Source organism: Embiotoca jacksoni, unplaced genomic scaffold, assembly GCF_022577435.1.
Source record: "Embiotoca jacksoni isolate LCO1_2020_lvr unplaced genomic scaffold, fEmbJac1.0.p SCAF_18, whole genome shotgun sequence".
NCBI classification, from domain to species: domain Eukaryota; kingdom Metazoa; phylum Chordata; class Actinopteri; family Embiotocidae; genus Embiotoca; species Embiotoca jacksoni.
The window spans coordinates 5,643,922-5,669,433 of record NW_027185318.1 but is presented as its reverse complement, the minus strand read 5'-3'; positions in this window follow the sequence as shown (position 1 = coordinate 5,669,433).

Genomic DNA, 25,512 nt, shown 5'->3' with positions numbered 1-25,512 from the left:
TCTAGCGGCAATGCGGGCACAGATAGATGCACTGTAGTTCGTGACTGCTGCTAAACAGTTTGCAGTATTTCTGTTTCTATCATACGTCTGTAACACATCTACATATTTCAGGGGTTTTTGCATGGCAGCTGTTGGTTTAGCCTGCTGTGAAGGTTTAAAAGGTTCCAGCATAGAGTCGTGGGCTTTTGCTGTTCAGTTATATGAAAAAAAAAAGAAAAGAAAAAAAGCTTTTGGGATAATGCTCATGAGCTCACACGCGCACACACACACACACACACACACACACACACACACACACACACACACACACACACACACACGCACACACATGCACGCACATGCACACACACTAAGTAGCTGAGAGTGCGGGGTGGGTCTGTTCCTTCCAGGCAAGGGCTCGTCTGAGAATCTAAGAGACAGGCAGGAAGGTGGAGACCTCTTCAGATCTGGCTGCTATTAACAGTCTTGTGATCTGCTCATGTTTACCTTCTCTCCCAACACTGGTACTTGGGGCTGTGTGGAGCATGGGACGCGGGGCCCGGCCTCTTTGAAGTGAAGTTGATCCCTCAGACTACACTCTTGGTAATTGCACCTTCTCTTTTCTCTCGCCCCCTTTCCCCTCCCCCCCCCCCCCCCACCCCACACACACACACACACACACACACATTCTCTCTTTTCTTTTTTTTTTTTATTTTCATGTTCTTTCTCATCCGATGAGATTTGGAGGATACAAATGGGGAGCTTTTAGTGTCTTTAATGTCTGCTCTGATCTGATGAAATAATAATAATAATATAATAAAAGGTAAAATATATGTGTTTTTGAAATTTTAGTGGAGAAAAAAATGAAACGGTGTTGATTATACTCTTTATAACATATTCTCCCTCTCCTTTTCTTTTTCTTTGCTGTTCGCTTAAAAAGTATTTCCTCTATAATTCACTCAGCTAGATTTAGATTATCATAATTGAAACGTGGAGCCAAAGTTACGTGAACAGACAAAGAGTATAAAACGTCCACATGAAGCACCAGATGACGGAAAATGCCATTTGTTTGTGCACTTGTACTGTCTGTCGATAAAGTAGTCGTAATGACACCTTGATTTGAATTCTGTTTTTTTTTGTCTTCTTTTTTTTCCCAGTGATGTTTACTTCATCCTCTGTCACTGACGTGTGCTGTGTTCAGTGGCGTGCAGCGTGGAACACCTGTGTGTTGTTGTAATTACTTTGATTATACCGACTATGGGGTATTACAGCAGTCTGGAGAGAGGGTCCAATTTAACCTGCAGTGAATTTCAATTCTAACCGAAAACAAGAGGGGAAAAAAAATAGCTTTCTGGAATATTTGATCAGCAGAGGGATTTTCATATGGTTGCATGCTGTGATTTTGTGTGTGAGTATAATAAGCAACAGGGATGCATATTGGACTGTGAAGTTCAAAGTTCGTACTTTCCCTTTTGCTTTTTGATCAGTTTGCCGTGATGGGTATTGGTCTGCATCCAGACATGTGACAGTGCAGGGGGGCCTCATCGGTGAAGTCTGCTCTCCCAAAAGATGCCAGGTGCCTGATTCGGAACAAATGCTCACAAACAGAAACACAAACACACCAGAGGGACCCAGTGTGTGTCTGCGTAAGCCTCGTTTTTTGAGCAGGAGAAGGGTATGCGGATGGCAGGTATTGAGCTGCGTTGAAGTAGAACGTGCAGCCATGGGCATCTCCCGGTTCATGATGCTAGTCAGAAAACTGACAAGCCAAAGCTGCTTTTTATTCTGCAGCTACAATGTAAATGGAGCTCCCTCCTATCCCTCATGCAATCACCCCAGACCAGCTAAGTGTAGAGGCAGAGGTTTGCATTTCTTCTCTCTCTTCTTCACATTCTCCTGTCTTGTCTGCCTCGACCAGCCCTTTATATCCTTTCCTCTTTTTCCCCTATACTGCTCCCCCCTTGTCTAGTTAGAGGGCAGATATACCTTTCTCGCCAGAGAAACCTATACTTTATCACTGCCACATATGAGGAAAGGTATTTTCTCCCAAAGGGAAATCTGGCGTGCAATTATAATGTTCTAGCTGCCCCAAACATCCTTCACAAAATATAAAGCATCTTGTTTTTGACTTACACAAGTTTATGATCTCTTGCATGGCACTGCAGTGTTGCTGGTCTGGTATGAGTGTTTCCCTTTATGTCTCTTTATGGTTGATTTACACAACTAGGAAAAGCAATGGGACTATTTAAATTGACCTGCAGTTTTTATTTTCCCAGCAGCTGTGAAAAGTTTGTCACTTTTAGACAAAAAGCAGTTGTAAACAACATTGCCTTAGGTTTCGTATATGCGTTTTGCCCGTATACATATTCTCGCCGAGATAGCGCAAACACACCTGTGATTCGTTGAAGTAAATTGCAGACAAATAAATTGAAAGAGTAAATGCACAAAATTACGGATGACAGCACTTGGAGATGTCTGGAAGCACTTTCTACATCCTGCAGAGTGGTGCAGTGTGCTTGTCATCCTAGCCTAGTCTCTACCATCAGTGTGGTAAAGTGGGACAGATGTTGAGGGTTAGAGAGGCCCCGGTGGGATATTGAGAATGATGGTTTGGCAGGGAGCGCAGGACAATAAAGGGAGGAGACGGAGAGAGGCCAGGGTTCTCTTTTCACTACACCTGACCTGATCCCGCCCTGGAACCTGTTCAACTTCATCTAAAATGAAAGGAAGATGACCTTTGTCGTGCCGAACACTGATTTACATTTACATTTGGAACAAGGATCCCCAAAATAGGCCCTGCTAGAATGAAGAGAGACACGGCCTCCAAATGCTGGCAAAACCAAGGAGGAGTGTGGGTTTCAAACATTAAAGAAGCTCTCGCCTAGAATAACATCCCCTGGAAATCTGGGAGGGGAGAGCTTCAAAGTGAGAAGACATAAAAGTGCATTCTAAAGAGTCGAGTTATCAATTCCCGATTCATTGAGGGATTGGATCAATAACTGTCCTCCTGAATTTCAGGACATGTCTTTGAAGTGAGCAGTGGGACTACAGTGGATGTATAATACTGTATATTTTGTTTTCCTGGAATTGATGCTCCACAGACTTTATAAGTATCAAACTTCACAGCTTTTTATATTCCCCACAGTCCTCCAAACATATCTAATAAATGCAACATCAGCTACTTCAGTTTGAGCTCCAGTTTCGAATTTCAATAAATTCATAGTAATGGAAATGGATGTTAGGTTTTTACTGATGTTCGGTATAACTTTTGTTTTCATTTTTAGAATAAAGCACCATCCTGGTTCTTTGCAGGAGAAGGCGCTATTTTGTCAGATTGGTATTCAAGTTATCGGCGGATGCTGCATAATTGTAGGCTGCAGCTGCCAGAGCATGGCAGACCTTCCATTGGTTTTACATTTCACGAGTTTACATACGCTATGTTTCTTCAAGTGGAAAATTGTTTTCTGCATGATGCCAACAGGTGGACTCATTAGAGAGTCAACATAATTGTGGCAATCATTCCTCTCTGCAATTAGAAATATTGATCATTTACATATTATCCCAAACCGTGGTAGAGTTTATTGTTTTACTTACTAATGTTTCCAAAGCCACACATCTGTAGTTAACAGCAGTCAGGACCGGTATTATACATGGATGGCACTTATACAATACAAATACAAACATAAAAGGGAGAGTGGTGATCTACATTTACTTTGTCTCAATCAATATCTTATGGAAATAACTTTTACTCAAAGAAAATTGCAAGTATTCAGGACTTTGTCTCTGCATAGAGACTGCTTTTTCATTTTCTTCCGAAATTTTGAAATTCTTTGAACACAAAAAAATAATTCTATTCACCTCCATTCTGTTCGGTTAAGAAACATTTTGAAAGTGGATTGTTTTGGTACATAAAACATCTTCATGGTTAGATACTGTATCAGTAAAGTAAAATATAATCACCTGAGACTAAGGGTGTTTTCACGCCTGAAAGTCCAGAACAAGGACCGAACCGAGGTTGATGGTTTTCTTATAATTTTGCAAGCATACTAAAGAACTGTGCATGACATAACTACCTCCCTATACTTCTGACATCGACATGCTGTCAATTCAGCCAGTAGCTTTGTCCGTTTGAATAGAGAAAAATGAACAGATACATTTTTTTTGCCACAATATTATTATTATTACAGCGTTATGACTGGCACTTCTATGCATTTTTCAAGATGAGTTTAGATGTCTTTGCTGGACCAAATTACTGTTAAATAATCTCCTCCTCTCTCAAGTGCTACTACGGCTCAGTTTTACTTCCGAATCGTAGTCCGAAGCCCCTTTCACAGCAGCACTAGCTGCTCCTGAATCCTGCACACTGCTCCTTTTACAGGGAAATATTTGCTGTACTTTTATTTGGTGAGACTGATACATGACTGCTTCTAAATATTGATCTTTATATTTCCCAGCCAGATGAAAGTGTTCAGTGTACAAACTTACAAATAATGCTATTGACTTTCTAGTATGCATCATATTGGTAAGCTAAGCAATATTACTGCTGGCTATGGTACAACATAGAATGAGCTAGTTGAAGATGACACTTTAGGTAACTTTGCACAGAGATCAGTTTCCAAATCTGATACTGTATCCGTGCTAGACATTATGTCATGTCCGACCTTATGACCTCCAAATGACTCTGGACAAATTTTCCAACTTTGAGTTGGCAGTGTGAACCGAATCTTTCAATTAGGGTTGATTTGCGTTTGAACCAGCCTGCGGTAGCGACCCAAAGTACAGAGAAAAAAAAGCTGAAATAAAATAACTGCAAAGAATGACGGGCCATACAAGGTTAATAGAGCCAAGTAACATTTACGATTCACATCTGTAGTCGTCTGCTGAATGAATATGTGAAATGATATCTATAATTCAATGTAAGAGAACCAGTTCTGGTGTGAGCTGCCCTGTTAGGCACTTCTGTGGTCTGGACAGCCAATGGGCGAGTTAACATGTCCATTACTACCATTGCTGCTCTACCCCAAGGCCTTGCAGATGTTGACCAAGGCTAAAGGTTGGCTTGGGGCATTTTAGTTCACTGCACTCTGTTGTCTAAACCTCTCACTTTGTGAACCAAACCTCTCTGGCCTGGCCTCCCAACATTGACTCGCTCTCGGCTTGTCAACGTGTCAGGGTGCATGCAGGCGTGCTGGAGAGGATAGAAGGGCTGAAGTGAGCAGAGAGGGAGACACATGAAAGGCCTGCATGTTGTGAAGATGGCAGTTGAAGATGGCCCTCTAAAACATTGTTCACATTATGTTCTGCCTGGAGGAAAAAGAGGCAGTCCAGTGGAAATGAAATGACCCCTCTGGACTTGCTGTCAGGTGACATCTTTGTTTTCACAGCCCGCTATCCAACCAAGATGTAGCTTAAACTTAGTCCAGCACCACGAGTCGGATTTCCTCTATACTTCCTTCCATCTATTTTTGGTCGTTGCCTTGAGTTAAAACATTACGGCACTATACGTTCTTGACAGCTATATGTCTTCATGTAAATATGCCCATAGAAGCTATGTGAACCCTGCATTTTACTGCAACCCCACTGTAATTGTTACATGTTTTGACAGACACATTAAAACTGTTCTCACAACAAGTCCTGTCGCTCCGCTTCAACTGAAAATATTGTCAGCGTCACACCACGCTAGATCAGCGAGAAAAAGAGACACCGCACTTTAAAAACATTCCTTTTTATGACACGCCTCTTCTTGTGGGCTTAAGCAGGGATTTGAACCGAATAACATTTAAAGCTGATTTTTACCGCAGGAAAGCAAATGAGTCTCTTTTGAATAAGTCTGTTTATACTTGAGCTATAATAAGTGCTGGCCTCTCATTTACACGCAGCACAAACAGATGTTGTCCAGGCCAGTAGGGACAGATGAACTGATGGACATAACCAGTGTCCCCCCCCCGCCCCCCCTCTGCTTTCCATACAGTTTAAGTCACTGTCCAAACAGCATTAGTGCCAGCTTCGAAGTGTCAAAGCAATTACAACAATGACATCAGTGTGGTTTGGGGGGGGGGTTATGGCTGATGGAGTGTAAATGTCTGCGGAGATGAACGCCTACTAGCTCTCGGTTGTCACCACCCACTCTCCAGTTCCATCTGCTCCTCTTTCTGATGCATCAGCACGGACATTTTTTGACAAAGGATGCACCAGTCCATCAGAGTCATGGCAGTTTGAGATGCCGGGTAGATTAAAGATGGCCGTTGGTCATCAGCAAACCCCAATTTAAAGTATTATTTCGAGGCTTTGCAGTTGGCTTGTCATAGTGTGAATGGTTTTCTATTACGGAGTCAGAAGACAAGTAGATGCTTTAGCGAATATTCTTTGAAATCGGATATTTGCAGTATTTGAGGCTTTAGCCCAAGGGAAATGAAATGGTCTGGAATGAATGAAAAATAGCCTTGTTTTTTTTCATATTCAAGTGAAAAAAGATTTGAAGTCTTAAACATTTGGCACCCATTTTACTAATCTCTTTCACACACAAATCTACAGTAAAAAAAAATGCTATCAGAGACTACAGAATCCCTCTTTTTTCTTTGCTGATCTAAACGAATTGAAGCGCTCTTTGATATATTCTGCGGGAGAAGTAAGTTCATCAGTTGATGAAAAATGAATTGATGAAAAAATGTACCTTGAGTGTCCTGGACAAATACATCCATAAGCCACTTACGTAGATAAGCTAAGTGGCAAACCTAACTCACTCCTTTTAATATGCCTCACTGCCGCTCAGAGAAAGAGGGAAAGCAGTACAGATATGACGTACCCTTTTGCTCCCCCTCATTAATCTTAATAAAACAATTGACCCCTGAATAGCTTATTCCTGCCCTGGACCATTAGGCTGCATGACCGAGGCTTTAAATATTAAGCAGGCTCTGAAAAAAATTTGATAAAATGTTTAGTAAATGGCAGAAGGCACGGTACACTTGTGTTTTTTTTTTCTCGTACCCTCGTGTTGTAAATGATAGATATGGTTTTATTAGTTAAAAACGCTGCTTTTGGCAATATTTGCGTTCAGCTCAAATGATTTAAGATGGCAGATACATGTCAGCCCATCATGCTCCATCCTCCACTACCTTTCACAACTAACAACTCTGACGTAATGCTGCAGTGGGATCTCTTGATGTAAAAAGACAGTGACGACGTGAGCTTCAATCAGAGCCTGCGAGGACACCGTGCCATTCCTCATGTGTGTAACGCTGCACTATTTTTTCCCCTTTGCCCCTTCAAAGCGTGTCAGTGGAGCACTGTACACCACACAATATACAGTAATTTGTCTCTGATTAAAATTTCTGCTGAGCTTTGAAGCCTGTACTGGTGTTCTGTGCTGAAGTGGTCTTCCTCGGTAAAAATTGAAAGCCTTTTCATCTCAGAGGGCTTAAGGGGTCAAAGGAACACCAAATAACCCTCCCTGTTGTGTTTCTTTTTTTTTTTTCTCTGAAGCTCGTAACAAACTGCACCTTTGTCAGACGCGGCCTCTGTCAGGCCGGGGCTGGGGGGGACTGCCCTCAGGTTCAGGCTTTGGAGACCCTGTCAGCTTCAAAATGGGGTCTGCTTTATTTCACCCCCTGACCTTAGGCCCAAAAAGAGCCACGCAGGAAAAACAGAGAGATATACGATACATCAAGGCCTAGTGAAACTCCACGGCTGGGAAATGAGGAAGCAGGAAACTGCAGAGTGAGCAGAAAATGAAGGAGCTTATTGTAGGGGGATTTTTTTTTTTTTTTTTAACACCACAATTCCTGTTTGGGGGTGAATCAAGGTTGCTACATTGTGAGATTGAAGGAATGAACTTCAGTCTTTTAGTAGTTATATCAATGCAACACACTGTAAAGCAATGTATCGTTTCAATATAAATAACCCGATGTGAAAGTGAGGTCGTCTGTCACAAGCTTTGCATGCAATTCGCACCTTTGTTACTTTGAGTCATTTACAAATGAATAAATGGATAACACTGAAACAGAAATGGGGGAAGTTCATTGAACAGTCTGGGGAACTGAGTGCTATCCAATTTTCTTGAAGAGTAATTTTGAAGATAATGAAGTGCAACATTTAAATAAGAGCTACAAAAAGAGACAATACTTGTTTGCACCTGAATTGAGATCGACAAAACCATTACCTGCATAAGATTTTCTATTTCTCTGAGAAATTGAAATCCATGGACACATTTTCAAGTTTGGCGCATCTGCATTAAATTAATTAAATTGATTCACTTGGAGATGTTGCTGCATAGCCAATCAATCCACAGAGGGACAACCTAGGGGGCATCCATGGGGATGCAGAGAGGAAGGGCCTCCTATTGTTTTGGGGCCCGATGTCAGTCGGTCCTTGACCTTGGGGGTGTGTTTGGGAGGAGGAGAGGGGAGGTGTGTGTGTGGGTGTGGGGGGGGGGGGGTCCAGGTCTCCACACTTCAGGCCTGAGTGAGAATACGGGGGACAAGGGCTTGGATGCTCAATATGGGTGAGCCAAGCTTTCAAGCTCAGGGTCACGGGGTCAGCATCGATGCTCAGGAGTATTAATGAGTGACCTTCGGAAAATGGTGGAGGAGGACGGAGGGATGGAGGGGAGGGGGTGGAAAAAATCCGAACGACGGGGTAGGGTGGGGTGAGTGGCAGAGAGAAAACGGTAAAGCCCTGAGAGAATGGAGGCTGAGACCTGTTTCTCCAAGATAACAGAGATTGGCCTATGAAAATGCATCCATCACAAGGCCACTAAGCCGGAGCCGTCTTTTGTGTGTCCATGTCGGTTGAGAGCAAGGGGCTGAGAGGGGAGGAGGACGGAGGACAGAGGACGGAGGGGGTGGGGGGGGGACAATCTGTGGAGATGGAAACAGGGGTTAGGGGAGGGGGTGATGGAGGGGGTGTGTGAAGGGGGAGAGAGAGGGTAAGGCAGGGAAGGGTCGCTCAGGCCAGCCTGGCGTGGACAAGTGAAGTGGGAATGCTCCATTGCTTATTCAACAGGGAGCAGATCTCTAAGAAGATAGAGGCCCACCAATCTTTTGAATAGTGGTGGAGGGGGTGGGGGTGGGGGCGGGATGGAGGAGCAGCAGCAGCAACGCAGTAGATTTCTAATTTTGTCCGTGAGGTCTGGGTTTGGGTGTGGGGGGTGGGGGGGAGTCTGTGACGGAGCAGTCTGGATGCGCAGAGGATGGAAGAAGGTAGAGAGGAAGAGCTATTGCTGTAATGGTCTTCGAGGTGAAAGGCTCCAGTACTTCTCTCTCAATAAGGTTTTCAGAGAGTGTTCCGTTGGGAAAAAATACTTCAAGTGCATGTCACAATTAGCTTCCTTTTATCCTTGCCACATCAGGGACAGATACATTTTATTTCATGAAATAACATTTCAAATAATTTGCTTTGTCGCCGCGGTTATAGAGAATTTTGAAGTGCCTACTTTGAACTACTCTTCTTGTGTTTTGTTTTTAAAGTGTACTGTTTGAGTCTTTTTGGTTCGAACATATTTCCTTTCCAGTGTTAATCTTTTCATTCAAAATACAGTGCACATCCATTTCCTTTTACATCACAGATCAATGCTATCTGCAGGAGTGCAGGAGCAGGATTGTCTGCTTTCTACTGACTTGTGTTTTCCTCCCATCACCTGCTGCGCTCTCCAGAATTTCCAAGAAAACGATTCTCCCTCCCCTCCATGTCGCTGCGCATTCATGTCTTGACGCGAAGAGCAGGTTGACACAGATGAGCAGCAGAAGAGAGATAGATTGTGTAGTCGGTGGGGGGTGAGGGGGTGGGAGGAGTGGGGTGGGAAGGAGGGGTGGGGGGTGGGGGGTTGGGGAGCCGTGCTGGCACTGATTACTTCTGTTCTGCATTGGAAGTGGCACACCGACGCATTCAAATTAATGTGACTGCCTTCAACTTTCCGCTCCTTCTATCCCTCTCCTTCCTTTTACCCTCGGGTTTTCTTTCATTTTCACTGGTCCTTCCCGCGGTTTCAGCCCGTCCTGGAGACAGATGCACCGTAGGTGCTTTAAAGCTCCGTAATGTATACATTATTCATATCACTCCACAAAAGGTGCTCATTAAACTTTACATGGGCAGTGGAGTAGGCAGCCATAGATTGAAAGTGTTGCCCATACCACAAACGTCACAGTGGATTGACAGAGAGCGTTGCCGGGGGTTTAATGTGAAGATGGCTTTGATTTAACTCCAGGCCTATTTGCATCTGGCTTTTTCAGATCTCGGTCTATTCTCTCTATATTTGAGTACTTCAAATAGGCTAAGGATATTAGGCAAAGCTCGAATAATTTATCGGTCGATACACTGAATAGCCGATATTGGCTTACATCATAGATATATTGGTATCGGTGTATATGTTACCCAATATGAGCAGATATGAGAATTATATTTCCCCCCAATTTTTTTTTTTTTATTTGTTTTTAAAGATTATTAGAAATTGTTCTATTTTTTTTTATTATTATTTTTTAATATATATTTTATAGGTTTTCCACTGTTTCATTGCACTTTTCTGTCATTTTGGACAATAAGTTGATCTTTATACCGTAAAATAAACTGCTTTGTGACAAATGTGACCTATTTTTGGCCGATATTCCTATATCAGATTTTTTTTAACTTCCTAATATTGTCATCAGCCCCAAAAATTCAGTGTCAGTCAAATTTGAATATAAATACACATTTTACGTGCAATAATACACAATTGTATACAATTCATGATTAAATATAGCCTGAATTTATGTTTTCCTGAGCTTGCAGTATATAGAAGAAAAGATCAATAGAGCACAGGAGGTATGTATATATGCATAAACCCCACACACAGTAATTCAACATGAGATGCATCTTTAAATCTGCCTAAACCCCCAGCAGTGTTTGTCACCACACAAACAAGCTGCCATGGAGGGCCCTTTGGGCGAGACCTACACACTTTGCTTTTGCCTGTCCGGGGTCTCGACAGAGCATTCATCCCTCAATAATACAACACTTAACCCTCCTGTATGGTCCATAAAAAGGCTTGGCTGGCAGGTACAGTAAGCTGGTGGGACTAACAAAAGCTTGGCGCCGAGCAGAGAAAAACATCCACACAGGGAAATGAGCTGTCATTACAGTAGCATGGCAGCACTCAGGCACTCCTCCGTATGTGCTCATCTCTTCTGCTTGCTACCCCCAAGGTCCTCTTCCACTCATAAATACATAATTACGCCCACCGCCCGCCATGATGATTTCTGTTTTCATCAGCTGTCAGAAATGACCTGAATTACCCATCACTGTTTGACCCAAATGCAGCCGTCAGATATGTTAATCACAGCTTACATAACCACTCAGCCCTCTTTCCACTGACTTAAACTGTGTGTACACGCGTGCCTGAAAACCCCTTTTAAAATAGCACCTGTCATCACCACAACAAAATTAAGAAAACGGAAAACTGGGGATGAAGTATTTTGCATCCATAAATTAACCTTGACTTTGACGTGTGTCTGCAGGAGGCGTGCTGAGCTGTACCTTTTTAATGTTTAACATGACAGAAAAGACAGCAAAACAGAAAAGGGCTGATGTCCCTGAAAGCCGTGACCTGAACTTATCTAATATGCAGAGAGTGAAGAGGAAAACAAGTTCATGTGATGTTGGCTATCTTTTTTCTTTTACTTTTGTCTCGCTAGAAATGTTTTGACAGTTGTAATTAAATATGTATTTATGTAGAGATTGTCAAGATAGTTTTAAAGAATGTAAACAATTCTTTTTTTTTTTCTAGTTCCAACAATAATTTTTCTCTATTTATTAATTCCAGTGAAATCTGTTCCAACACTAAGTCTATACCAGTAGGCAGTGAACTCGGAAGACCCCTTTGGACATCTTAAGTCTTGCCCACTTAGTCTCCTGATGTTTCATGTTGTGTCTCACACCGCACCATCACCCTCTGCTAGTGTTTTAAATCCAAGCGTGTTTGACATTTTAGCTTTTAAAACCTGAGTATCGAGTACAGGCAGACTGGCGCAGTGGGATTTGTAGGTACACTCCTACAGACTGATGCCATTAATATTTCTCTGTACCTCATTTACAGAACTAATCTTAACTCTAGCCATGATAATTTGCATCAATATATTATGACAAAAATTATGTGCCTTTCCAAGTCCACATAAATTCATAGCTAGCGGTTGTTTGAATTATGGGTAAGATGTTTGCACAGTGTGACTAACTGATCATTTTGTAAAAACACTAGTTGTTCAAGTACATTACATTATCTCGCGAGTATATCTGATGTATGTGGTTGTAATTAGACACAGAATGTTATCAGCTAATCAAGAGTAATATACCAGTAGAATATTTTTTTTTTTTTTTTTGCTGTCAGCGCAAAGCATCACCGCAACAAGTCGCAGAAAGGGCTTCTTGCAATGTTATCTCATTAGCGGTAATTATAACAGATATCATCCTGTATTATTGTGCGAGCCGACATATCCCGAAGCTAAAGTCCTTCCCCCAGCCCAGCGCCTGTTTCCACACAAACACCGGGTAGATCTCTGCCATCTTTTCTTTGCATAAACAGTGCCTGCAGTCAGAGTCTGCTCTGATCAAAGGGACAAATCTATCCAGGAGCAATCAGGTTGCCGCGCTAGCCCGGGCTGCTGACAACTCCAGGCTCTTTGATCAGAAATACATCATCTTCAGCAAGCTGCCTGCCTGGATGCCTTTGTCTGGGGCCAGGAAATAGGGGAAGTGATAGCTCCCTCTTGGTGCTCCTCTTCGCTGCAACGCCTTTTGGCAGACAAGATGAAAGCTACCCCAGTTATAAGGGAAAATACCCCCAATGAACTGAGCTGAGCTTCTTGGGTGCAGAGAGAGCCCCCCCCCCCCACCACCACCACCACCACCATCATATCATCACTAAATCTCTATACACTGTCTATGCATAATGGTACAAAAGATATTGTCAATTTTTTCTCTTCGTCTGTCTTTCTTGGTGAAATGAGACTTGGGTTGAGGTAGTGTGCCAGAGCAATTGAGGTCACATCCAAAAAGCGTTGGTCTCCCTCCTCCCAATTCAGTAACTGCAGTTCTAATAACATGGTCTTGTCGGCAAGGAAAAAGAAAAGTGAATGTCTGGGCCTCTAAGCACAGCTCCTTCGCTCCCCTCCCCTGCTTTCAACCCGTTGACTGAGCTAAAGTGATTTTTTTTTTTTTTCACCCAGCTTGAAGAGGTGGAACAGGAGATGTTGAATGATGGACAGGTGTGCAGGCATTGTGCTGTTGTGCTCTGCACTGAAGGAGATCATTGATTTGCATTACAGTCCCCCACATAAAACACAAACACACACACACACACACACACACACGCACGCACGCACGCACGCACGCACGCACGCACACACACACACACACACACACACACACACACACACACACACACACACACACACACACACACACACACACACACAGGTGCCCCCATCCACATCTTACTGTTCCACCCCTATGACTGCACCACTTCCCACATGGCAGCCCACACCACAGCCTCCTAATCAAGGAGTGAATGTTTATCTCACTTCCTGTCTTTTATAGGGGTGGAGTGTTATCTTCAGCTACTGGTATCACCTCACCTGAGCTGACCTGAGAGGGAAAGCTATCCCGCCTCTGCTCAAGCTTTACAAGGCTGAGTGAATGATTTCAAAACCGTACGTTACCTCACAGGGGATATACATCTGCATCTATTAAATGGGGGTTATTGCAGGGAACTTAACCTTTCCTGTTGTCATGCTTGGCTCTTACCTGGGCTCAAACAAATCAAACCAATTTCACTTTGAATACATTACCTTAACAGTTTTTTTTTCTCTCTCTCTCTCTCTCTTGAAGTACACAGAAAGAAGAAAAAAAAAAAAGCAGCAACACCCAGGGAAGCCGATTGCTGCTTAAAGGTGTAATCCCCTGCGTCAACAGCCTCAGAAGCATATCAGGTGTCTTTAAGCTCATCCACCTGTCAGTGAGCTTTTCCAGCAATTACACATCTGTCAAGTGTCACCTATCTCAGCTCTCACTGACAAGGGTTATGTCAAGCAGTCAGCCATCACGGTAGCCCAAATGGAGTCTGCATTGTTTAGAGCCAGCAGGAAGTGGCTGTGGCATGGAAGAGTGAGCAGGGTCTCCATAGTGTGACTGGGAAGCCAAGCTAACGGTTAGTTTCTGAGACGGAGGGGAGGAAAAGGGGTTGAGGGTTGATGAAGGGGGTGGGGGTCGGTGGGTGTGGGACTTGTGTCCAGATCTCTTTTCTTGCATCTCCTCATATTTCTCAAAGCTTGAATGGCAGCAAGGGGTGTTTTGTTGTTTGCTACACCGAGCCTTGAGCCTCATGCAGGCTGGTTAAATCTTCGCCCAAGGCAACGGCTTTTATATGCATGAGCTTGATTTGACCTGTCTTCACACTCTGAAACGGGTTATGCGGAATAGAAAATCAGACAGAATATTAAATATGATATGGTTTAGAATATCCATGTGATTTATTATTGTCTCATATTTATTTGAAATATATATACTCTATCAATTTGTATAGTTTTCCTTTCCCTATATAGAGTTTAACTTGCCTTGGTGAAGGAAACACACCTCAAACTAAAAAGCCACGTAGAATACATATTTCATTAGCTGTTTGTTAAAACTTGTAGAATTAGCTTGACATTTTGGACAATATCCTTGTCTGTTGGCCAGAAGCCATCTTACAGGCCTCCTTGTCAACAGATCGATTATCTGTCTTGTAAAGAGAATATAGCCAACTGCCAGTGAGCTTAGGTAAGCACCAATTGAGCGCCACTGTGACGTCACCCATTGGTTTGTGAGCTGCTGTTTTGAAGCCTTCGTTTTAGTTGACCATATTTGGACGAGCTGGGGAGGAGCAAAGGGTGGATCTCACCGAGAACCCGAGGACACCAAACCTGACTGCACCCCAGGCATGTCAATCTAAACAGACATGTTCCCAAAATAACCCTCTCTTTGAGGCCTAATATCTAATTTATTATGGAACTATTTTCTGAAAAAGCACCATGAATCAGAAGCAGCGAATTTAGCTAATCACACCATAAAGACTACAACCAGGGAGAAACAGCCAGTCAGACTCTGCCCTGAAAAACATACTAAATGTTTTATTTTGGGTTATGTGTCTTAGCAAGGAGAAGTAACTTCTTTAGTTCGCAAGAAAGAAAAAGGGAATATTTCGCCAAATATTAAACTATTGCTTTAAGAATAAAACTGCAACCTCCTGTGCAGGATTGCCTGAATTTAACAATGAAACTACAGTTACTGATTGTACCCTTACACACTACCCTGATGCCAACAATGTACATAAGGTTATAACACAAGAAGTTGTTTTCAAAAACTTCTTCTTAACACCCCTCAGCCCTCTTGAATATTTTAGTGCGGATTACAGTGTAAGAGGATCATCAGATCGCATCTCGTCTGTGTGGCCCGTTGTAATGGCTGTTAACACCTGTCTTTGTTACTTTCTCGACTGAATTTTCTATCACAGGTGCTACACTCGGCGTTAAAAGCTTGCAAGTTGAGAAAGAAAGATTGAATCTGGGTCACTTTAATGCTCTCGTCCGTCACACCACTACATCTCCTCAGGCCTGAGACGCAAGGCACATTGTCAAGTATTAATGAAGAAAATGTCCCTGTAGGGCTGGTGTTTGTCAAACCAAATTACATACATTCAGTTGGAAAGGTGAGAATTAATCTTTCAGATCCCTTCTGGATGTGTAGGATGCACCATACAGTCCCACACTGAAAATAACCTCCCTGACGCTGACGTGAAATGGCTGAGCAGCAGCATTGTGCTGTTGTGGTATACATACTGCAGTACGTAAAGCCTGCAAACAAGTGAATCTGCTGACGGCAATACAGAACCTTCCATAGCTGCAGAAGCTGGTAAATATGCACCTACTTAAACAAAAATTGGGACAGAATATATTCTAGTTGTGTGCCAGTGACTGTTTAGTGTTTTCATTATATTGTTTTCCATCTTTGGCTTTTCATTGAATGAATAATTCTGGCTGGTGATAAACAAGAGCAAACACAACAGAGGGGCAATACTAAGTTAGTGGGAGGCTTTGAAATAATAAAACAAAACTAAAGAACCTGCATGATAATAATGTCCTGCTTAGGTGGCCATACAACAGCTATCCTTTGTGCGGGCTTGAAACACATGCAAATGGTTCTTTCGTATTTATTATAATGCCATGAACAAATGGCATATAAGAAAAAAAAAAAAAAGTATAGTCAAATGTACTTGTGTAAAACAAACACGCAAACAAACAAATAAGCAAAAAACTCTGCCAACTCTGTGTCAATAGCCCTGTATTTTTCTGGAAATATAAAAGTCCTTCTTTTTTTTCACAAACAGCTTTGTGATTGTGGTTAAAGCTTTTGTCCCATGTGGCAGTTTTATTTGGATGTGGGGAAAAAAATAATTCTCAGTCAATTAAATGGCATTCATAATACAGAGACGGGCTGCTGTGAGAACGGCAAAGCAATCCACATCCTCGCTCATTTATGGTGGGGATTTGGTCTACCATGGGAAAGAAGCATTGGAGGTGGATCTGCAGAATTTTCCTCCTCCATCGCTCCTGCTAGTGTCTTGCTGAGATTTAAATAAGCCTAAAGATTACTTGAGGGCCTTTAAATGCAAATTTTGGTGAGTGTGCAAAGCCCCTCCTGTAAACCTCAGCCTTATCATTTGCCTCCCAGATTAAGGCCTGTCTGAGATGGGAAGCTGGCTCCAGGCCCCCCAATAAGCTGCAGGCCAGGGGCCACTCCAGAGAGGGAGAGATGGATGGAGCGGGAAGGAGCCTGCTATGGATATATGTGCCAAGGTCAGTGGTGGCTGCACTCAGTAATCAGCAAGTATCAAGAGACTTGCATCTGGGGTTTGCTTATCTCGCTGTGTGTTTGTTTGTGTGTTTTTAGTTACTTCAAACACAACCGCAGCAACACTGTGAGTCACAGGGCTCTGAGCCAGGATCTTTGACAGATTAGGCAGTAATCAATTAACAAATTAAGAAAAAGTAAGCATAAATGGCTTGTATCCCATGTATTATGGAACACTTTGGTGTGCAGCTACACCAGTTGGCCCAGTGTCCTGCACTTTTTTTTTTAGGGGGATAACAGATGTTGGAAATGGCTTTGATAGGTATATTGGCTCTGAGGAAAATCCTCGAGTATTTATGGTTTGAAACATGAAAGGATCCTGGCTTGTGGATGCATTTATATTTGAATGGCACCCACTTCATTACTTAATGATTTGAAAAGGCTGTTAGGAAGCTGAGTCTGAGCCAACAAACCCGTGACCCTGCTGAGTCAATGTGCTAAACAGACGCGCTAAACAGACTCTGCTTCACGCAGCTCAGATCATGGAAATATGACACAGTGTATGTATGGAAGAGGAGGGGTGGGGGGTTCAAATAAACTATCTTGTGCACATATTAAATATGTTTGATTTGGGAAATGCGTTGGTTTAGGTTAAAATGATGACTTGAACCATATTGTGCATTGAAGTTACTACTTCCTTAAACGTATGCAACCTTCATCATCCTGGCAACGGTAAACGCGGATTTAAACAAGAAACTGTCCCGGGACGTGGGCGGAAATGCAAAGTGAACAGCGGTCTTCTGCTCCCAAATCTAGTCGTACATGTTGTGCGTTACATTTACGACTTCCTTAAACTTGCGCAGCTTTTGTTGTCATGGCAACAGTAATCACGGGTTTCAAACATTTATATGGCTCATGGTCAGAAATAGAAAGCAAACAGCGTTCTCCTTTCACCTAAACCTGCTGTTATATACAGATGTTACTTCAAGTTCGAAGTTTTTATTCTGGCTTTGTTCTTTCTAGTTTTTATTTTGATTCTTTTTATGTTTTGTTTATTGTCTTACATTCACTCATGATCAAATACATCTGACTCTAACATTCATGTGAACCTTTGAGCTTTGTGTTTAATGCTTGTAAGCCAATGTTAACATACAAAATGTTAACATACAGAACTACATACCTGCTGAATGTCATCCTGTCAGGATTGTCACTTTGAGCATGTGAGCACTGCTGAGCTAAAGAACAGTCTCATAGTGCTACTTAGGTGCATCTAGAAGCTCAGTCTGGTTTAATGTCACACAGTGTCGCATATTTTGTACAGCTTTATTTGAAATACAAAAAAGTTATTACAGCCAGAAATTGAGCCGCAGTGGTTTAAAAATGGGAAGTGTGTGAGAAAGACACAATGGTCTCTGTGCTCAGAGGTGCCTGTAACTGTCAAAATAGTCTCCAACACACATTTGGAGAATACGAAATAGCTTTTGAGACCACAGCTTTGAGATCATAATGTCCTTTATGTTTGTGCAGTGTTCCTGTAGACGTCAATATAAACTAATACAGAGCTGCCGTAGAGCCTCCGTCTACTAGCTCTTACTGGAACTGCAGCTTAAGGCAATTCTGCATTGGCTTAAGTGGCAAGCCATAATGGTACTGTAACCTGTGGCTGCGAAGCAGTACTGTATCACTGCTGTTGCAGTTGTTTGGGAGTGTGCATTCACATTTCCTGATGCTTCTAGCTTTTGTTTTTCATGCACTCCATTCTTTATTTGTACATTTCCCACAAAACGGCGAGGCGGAATAACGGCGCAAACACTCCCGCCTCAAACAGGCTGCATGAAAGTGGCTTAGCTCGAGCATTGAGGTCACTGAGCGGCAGCGCTTGGCTTTCTTCAGTGTTTATGTACAGTATAGCACATTACGTCACTCCACCCTCCTCACTCCAGCTTCACTGTATCCTACACTCTGTGCATCTGGCACAGTGTCGGCACAGCTGGTGTCAACAAGGACCTATGTTGTCAAAAAGCACCAAACTCAGGTCAAGGTCATGGAGGGAAAAGTTACTGATGGTGGGAGGAAGGGTGGTGGCAGTTTTGACTGATGCTCTGGTTGACTGCACTCTCTCTCTGTAACCCCACCCACCACGTCATTTCAAACACACACACACACACACACACACACACACACACACACACACACACACACAGTCCTTTTCTCTACCATGTCCCCTTGTCACCCCCCCCCCCCCCCCCACACACACACACACACCTTCATCCTCCCTCCCAGGTGCTCAGAAACAATGTGGATGAGGTCGAGGACATGAGGAGCCCACCGGAGAGAGAACAGATGTCACATGCCTCTTGCACCACGCTCAGGGATGAGTGTGTGTGTGTGTGTGTGTGTGTGTGTGTGTGTGTGTGTTCTGTGCTGTGACGGGCAGCGTGTTGTGGTTGAAAGGTAAAGGAGGGTCCCATACTCCCCGAAGGATATGGAATGAAATAGGGGCCAATAAGGGAGAAGGGCCACCGAGACGAAAAATAAATGTATGAAAATAGGTCTCGGTTGTAGACACCTTGTCGTCTGTTGTTCAGGCTGAAATTTACAAAAGGCTGTCAGTTGAAGCTGGCACTGGACGATGTTAAATTGTGTAGTGGGACTCTTTCCAACTGGGCTTGGAAAGAAAATCTTCAGTAATCAATAAATAAACAATATAGAGTGTGTTTAATTTAAATCGCTACCCTTGAGAAGAGCTGATTTACATCGCCGAGACAACCATCTGAGAGTGGGAGGCCATTTACTGCTGTAGCAGCTGACAAGAGGACGTATTTCATCATTTATCTTTCATGGGTCATATTGTTTCAGATAAGTAACTAGATTGTTGGCAGATTGAGAGCTACATTAAAGACCCAAACATATGCACAAACACAAGCACACACATCGATTATGGGTTTCTTTATATATATATATATATATATATATATATAAAATGTATGTACGAGCCTTGGGCGTGCCAGCTCGCTGTAAAAACTAGAAGTAAAAGTTCCTGATAATGACAACTTCCCCTTTGTCACAATTACACTGACCTGTGAGTTAAGTGATTAGAAGTCCCATTGATAACAGACATGCCATATCCTGCTCAGACATGGAAAGTGATCCACTGTGTCCCCTGTGATACGTCCCTCTGCGATAATGTATATATTCATTATTCAGCATGGTTTGTCAGATTAACAGAATATTTGGTAGATTAGCAGGCTATAGCTGTCTGGTGGTATTGTCTTCTATCCGGCAATCTAGAGTGCCCTGACTGAAGCGTCATAATGGCAGCAATCCCAAGTGGTGTGTAGCGATGGAGGAGAGCTACTTTTGATCTGCTCTGAGTTTCTGAGAGGTCTGGATGGATTTAGGGCTCCCTCTAAATGTTTGCATTGGACGCTGACTGATCATAACTTTATGAATATTTACATGGCATGTTTGCCCACGGGTGGAAAGGATTTATCTTTCAGTTGGAGTCGAAGGTATCTGTGAGCCAGCATCGCCTTTACCTTGCAGGTACCGCAGGCCTGTGTGTATCCTGTAGAGCTTAAGTGTTCAAAGCTACCTTCATGCTGCAGCCGGTGAGTCCTGCATGATAAGCAGGCGTCTTTTCCCTGCAGCACGGTCCCCGCTGGATAATGTAGACATCAGAACCGACTGATGGTTCCTGAGTGCAGGCCTGCCTCCTAGAATGGCACACTGTGAGAGTCAAAGCATGTACGTGTGCGAGTGTGTTTGTGTGCGCTAACCAAACTGCTTAATCTGAGCCAGTCATTGAGGTTTTGGCAGATTTTTTTGTCTTTCGATTGAAGGTGACATCACTGAGGATTCTCCACATGGGTGTGTATGTTGTGTGTGTGTGTGTGGTTGAAGCTCCAGTATGTGTGCATGTTACGCACATGTTGACAATTATCTCTCAGAGAAACCAGTGGTCAGGATGGAAAGTGTATTTAACCTACATTACATAAGTCTACAATCAGTGGTTATGGTCGTGATTCAAACTATGGTAAACATGCTGGCAAGAACTAATCAAGGAAGCTTTCATCTTCTAGTTTTGCAGGCAGTTGATTCATCATTCTGGCACAGGACTGTATACTCTAATGTTGAGGTCTACAGCGGTTGTGCAGAGGTATATAACCTGCGTGAGGGAGGGAGGGAGGAAGAGAGAGAGGGAGAGGGAAAGAGGGAGGGAGAGAGAGAGAGGGAGGGAGAGAGAGAGAGAGAGAGAGAGTGGGAGCAAAAAAGTTTGAAGGTACACAAACATCTAAACATTACAGTCCGCAGCTTTTCTTCTTTTTTTCAGAGCAGATGAGGTGACATCCTTTTCAACCAGTTTCCTCCAATAAACTCTAAGGGTAAAATCATTAATTGGTGGAGAAGGATTTCATTGCACAGCGTTTTAATAATGTTTTACAAGTGGATTGCCTCACTCTCAAAATGCCATCCGGGCTGAATGTATCGCTGATTCAGCTGATTTAACACCCCCTGTGTTTGGCTTCTGTTGTTAAAATTGGACTCCTCTCACTGTCCCTGCAGTTGACTTTTGTTAACCATGAGGAGCCACGTCCTTGTTCTGTATGTAGAGGAGAAGCAGCCAAAAAAAACACCGCAGGGCCATCGTAAAAGAGCCTCACAGGATATTGAAATAATCACCGTTGTTTGCAAAACAGGACAGGCCAACTCAAATTATTTCCTCATGTATTTGTCCCGAGTGATCATAAAGTCTTCCGAGAACACTCAAAGTTGTCTGCGGTCGGCTAATCCAATATAGAAGGGGGCACATGGAAAAGAAACATTACCTCTAACTACCTAGTTATCTGGCTGGGTCTGCCAAGCAGCCTGAATCTGCTCTGATTTTTGGACTATCAGTCTGGAGAGTGAGGGCACAGGCAACGAATTAATGGTCAGGAGATTTATTTGTTTGGTGTAATAAGGACTGTAAAACAGTAAGAGCTCTGTGCAGCCTTGCAGGCCCCCCTGCCCCGTGGGTACAATCAAATGTTGCCAGTAAATCAATAGAGCTGGAAGAGGTTTTTATAACCCGAGTTTAACACCAGGCTCTAAGTGCTCCAGGTGGCAGGTCATTTGTTCATTATCCCAACTTATCACAATAAACAATGGCAACTCTGATTGGACTATTCTGCTACTACCAGGGGGAAAAATTGGAGGGGAAGAAGACAAAAATCTCAGGTGGGCAAGGAAGTGCTAATAAGGAAGGCAGAGAGTGGGCAGGAGACAGCGGAGAAGTAGAAGATTAACCACTGTAATTACGTACTGGAACACAGAGGAGGACTGGGACAGTACGAGTAACGGATAGCGAGAGAGCGCCACAAGCTGTCAGCCTGCGCCGATGACTCCTCTGATGCGAGCGTTACAATCGCGCCTCGCCTTTCAGTGCCAGCAACAGGTCCTGGCTGCCTTTTAATATTCTCAACGAAAGCAGTTGGTGTGCTTTTGGGAGCAGGCTTGCAAATGTACACCTCAAGGTAAAAAGAAAAAAAAAAAGAAAAAAAAAAAGGGAAGAGTCTGAGTTGGACTGTGTACAGAAACGAGACGAATTGCTTCAATAATTCTGTGGCCTCTTTAAACACGTCTCAAGCTGGCGAAGAGAAATACAGCAAAAGTGAATAAGAAGGATCTAACGGTGAGATGCGGCAGCAGCTCATTAACAGTCACTAGTGTTAGAATGACCACAGAGATACAGCACATGTACAGGCATCGAATGGACCCACAAACTATTGCAAAAAACACATTTAAACACCAGGATTGTGTTTAAAAATGGGCAAGGTAGTAAACCGGACCTGCATGCTGTTTTCAGATGGCTTTACCCAAAGGATCTTACAGTAATGTGAGTGCATTTTTGTGACCCCACTGGGAATTGAACTCCTAACCTGTGACAACCACATGCTTTATCAACCAAATGCCACTGGACCACATGGTTCTGCACCTTGTAAAGGTGAGCCGTGTGTTTGCAAAAAGACACCGCAAACTATAGGAAACACATGGAATATGTTTGCCATAAGGTAAAGTGCAAAATTGCTCCAATCTCACTTATTCAAATTTTGTGCGCTTAATTTATGACTCCTGTACAGGAGCGTGGCAGCTGGAGTTTGTAATTATACAACACACTGCACTCTTTCTACTCTGCTGCCGACACGCTACTGCATAATTTACATGTCTATTAGCTCATCAATTACAGTGTAATTACTTAGATGCACAACTATTTTTTTTTACCATATTATAAAGCAAGTCATCAAATGAATAAGTGAACAAACAAACAAGCAAACAAGGCGATAAAGAGGGTAAAAACAAAGACATGCAACTTGAAAGGCTCGATTTTCAGTATACTGTATGGCATGAAGTCACCCGTGTCTCCTGAACTTTTCTTCTTCTTCTTCTTCTTCTTCTTCTTCTTCTTCTTCTTCTTCTTCTTCCTCCTTCTTCTTCTTTTTCTTCTTCTTCTTCTTCTTCTTCTTCTTCTTCTTCTTCTTCTTCTTCTTCTTCTTCTTCTCCTTCTTCTCCTTCTTCAGTCTGAGAGGGCCTTATCCTCAGCTTATCATCTGCATTTGTTTACCTCTGATCCCACTGTTCTGAAAACCGTCTCATGATTCATTACTGTGATTAATAAGCCTATCATGTGAAACCAAAATACTGTAGCGTCGCATCTCAAGACTCATTGTCTCCCCCATAAGCTTTTTCAGCGATGCATAATTAAGCTGCATGAATCTGTTCCTGCATTGCCTCTCCGTCTCTCTTTCTCTGTTGCTTTCTTCCATCGTCTCTCTGTCTTCCACTTTTTGATGAATTAATGACAGAGTTATTTTCTAAATGCATTATGCATGATAAGAATTGCTTTGTAATGGAAACAAACTGAGACAGTGGTGCAGGTCGGGGTGGCAAATCTATTGACCATCAGCCGCACCTCATCCAGTATGCATTACTTATAGAGGATAGATGTGTTTTTCAGCTGTGAATACTGAAGTCCCACCAAAACAAGGGACTAAAAGTGCTGATGAGGTCTTTGCAGTACGGCAATATGGTTTGAATTCCTGTCATTTCAATATCTGCCTGACAAATACTGAACCTTAAACAGAAATGGGGAATGTTTGGGGTTACGTCGGGAACACATTTTCTTTCCCTTTGTGATTGGTGTGAGTTTCAAACAGTGTGGCTCTTAAATGGAAATGGAAATAACCATGGATGAAGTTAAAAGAAATAAATGGCAGTGATCCCATCACCCACTCACTTGAAACTTCAATCAAAGACATCTTTACTGCAGGTCCTTAGTGTTGCACACTCATTCTTTCTGACAGCGTCTTCACAATACATAGGCAACAAGGTCTAGACATTGCACAGCAGTTGTCCTTGAGATATAGTTTTAATAAAAAAATGAACCTTATTTTTTTTCAGCATTGGACTTACTGAGTCTATACGTAGTCAGAACAGCCCATTCAGCGCATTCATGCTGCTGGTGTTTTGGCTGCTGCAGGTCATAGCGGTGATAAATCTGGGGAAGTTAGCCTTGGTAATGGACTCCAGAAGGGGCTTGGGAGTTAAAACAGTGATGAGCAATGGAAACTGTGGTCAGCAAGAGAGCAGCTGTAACCCTCTAACAGGCATGGACAAGATGAGAGGAAGGAAACAGCCAAACGTTCGGAGGCCCAGCAATGGGTCTATTTTAGGAGGGAGAGGAGTGGGAAGGCGGCCGAGCAGCAGTTGAGCTGCACATGTGGGTAACGCTTCAGGCTGATTGTTGATGAAGCAGTAAGGGGCTCAGCAGGAGAACAAGAGATCTGGAGATGAATTGCTCATAGGGAAGCGCTGTTAACTCCAAAAAACTTGTTTTTTTTCTAATGTTGGGTGTGCCTTGAGAGTTTGTGTAAAGGGTAAGTGGAGCTACACAACAACACAAGTATAGTCCTGGAAAAAGATATGTGGTAAGCCGCCATTGCATAACCCTCTAGAGACATGGTTAGAAACTACCAAAGGCAAAGGCAAAAAAAAAAAAAAAAAAAAACTCTAAAGAGGCAGAGAGGAAGAGGGGGAGAGAATGTAGCGTGCTGCTTTTTTGTCATTAAGGTCTGTCTCTCAGATTCTGTCCTCTCCTTTTCACCTTCGACCCCAGAAAGATCCTCGATTGATGCCATTTGTTGAACACAACAGATTCTTTGTGAACATGCAAGAGAACTGGTACAGATATTGATATGTGTATTAGCCTCTACGGGCTTGGCTCCCCTCTGCACTTGCACGATACTTATTGACGTGCATTTGCTGCCACCGCAAATTATTGTCTAAATAATTGATCTAATTGATCAGGCTCAATGGAAGTCAACAAAATGAGTGGTTTAATAGGTGAAGATGTTTCTTGGGAATCAATACTGATTATTACTCAGAAGGGCAAGACCGTTGTTTTTGTTTTTTTGCAGGGTCGTTCCATATTGGGCAGCTGTTTACATTTTAATCTGCTTTTTATTTGTGTTTTGAGTTCCAAAGAGGCTTGCCATGAGACTGGAATCCCCTCATCTGGCTTATGTCTTGACAAAGTAAATAAATGACTTGGTACCCGCGCTAGTCGGGTTGGAATGTCAAAGGTCAGGGGAGGTCAGAGCTGCAAGCAGCCAAATTAGGTTTGAGGACACCAAACGCTCAGTTCCC